We start from the raw sequence: 1,411 nt of genomic DNA, 5'->3' as shown, positions 1-1,411 counted from the left end.
AGCAGTCTCACCCGGAAGGAGGAAGTTAACCTCAGGGCTCCCTGGCAGGAAATGAGTCTCTCCCCTTGCCTGGCCGAGGAGTCCCTGGGAGTGAGCCCTGGCTCGGGCCCAGGCTGTGCCTGCTCCCCACAGAGTCCTGGCCTTGGCAGAGGAGGTTCGGCTGGGAATATGAACAACTTGGGGATGGTGATACACCACAATGTCTGCCTGAAAACACAAAACACAACACAACGAAACACTGCCCCCTCCCTCCCAAAGGAATCCCATGCAGACCACCTCCCAGGCCTGCGGATGAAGACGGGGAGAAGCTGCTGCCACCTGCTGAGGCCCTGGGGCGGGGCAGGCTGCTGGGGGAAGGGGAGGTGAGCCTGGGGCGGAGAGCCAGTCAGCCAGGTGTGTGGGGTGGGGCAGCACCCGAGGGTGGAGTGAGCCTGGATGATGAAAAGGGGCCCTCCCCATAGGAAGTGAGGAACAGAGAGAGAGAGAGAGAGAAAGTGGTCTGGTCCTTGGGGCACCTGAGCACATGGAATCAGAGGTTCCGGAGGGAGGAAGAACAGAGAGGCCGGAGGGCTAGAATTTCAGTGCAGCAGTGAATGCAGGTTTTCTTTCCCTAGGACTCCAGGTGCATTTAGAGGGGCTCAGTGTCCCCCACTCCCGGCAGAGGAGGGCAGTTGGGGGGACCCAGGCCTGCAGGAAAGGGCAGTTGGGGGGGGGCAGGCCTGCAAGGGAGGGCCGTTGGGAGGGACCCAGGCCTGTAGAGGAGGGCAAAGGGGGGGGGGTTAGGGAGGGGGGGAACCAGGCCTGCAAGGGAGGGCAGTTTTGGGGAACAAGGCCTGGAGGGGAGGGCAGTTAGGGGTGACCAGGCTGGCAAGAGAGTGGTTAAGGGATGATCAGGCTGGTAGGCAGAAGTGTTTAGGAGCAATCAGGCAGGCAGGCAAGTGAACAGTTGGGAGCCAGCAGTCCTGGATTGTGAGAAGGATGGCCGACTGCCCTTTTAGGCCCTATCCCGATAAAGAAGGAATATGCAGGGGAAGGCATTTGGGGGTGACTGAGTTGTAAGGGGAGGGCAGTTGGGAATGATTGGGCTGGCAGGGGAGCAGTTAGGCATCCATCAGTCTGGCAGGAGAGTGGTTAGGGGGTGATCAGGCTGGCAGGCAGAAGCGGTAAGGGGCTATCAGGCAGGCAGGTGAGCAGTTGGGAGCCAGCAGACCAGGATTGTGAAAGGGATGTCTGAGGGATCCCTGAATGGAGAGGGTGCAGGTTGGGCTGAGGGACGCCCCCCTCTGCCTCCCCCCCACCCTCCGCACACATTTCATGCACCAGGCCTCTAGTTATTAATAACAGGAAAGGAGCAAAGGGAAGGTCAAATATGATAGGCATGTTATGTGGGCAGCTTCACCAGGAAGCTAAA

The sequence above is a fragment of the Pipistrellus kuhlii genome, unplaced genomic scaffold (assembly GCF_014108245.1).
Source record: "Pipistrellus kuhlii isolate mPipKuh1 unplaced genomic scaffold, mPipKuh1.p scaffold_m20_p_11, whole genome shotgun sequence".
Lineage (NCBI taxonomy): Eukaryota > Metazoa > Chordata > Mammalia > Chiroptera > Vespertilionidae > Pipistrellus > Pipistrellus kuhlii.
The sequence above is the reverse complement of the archived record's forward strand: the minus strand, read 5'-3'. Positions refer to the sequence as shown.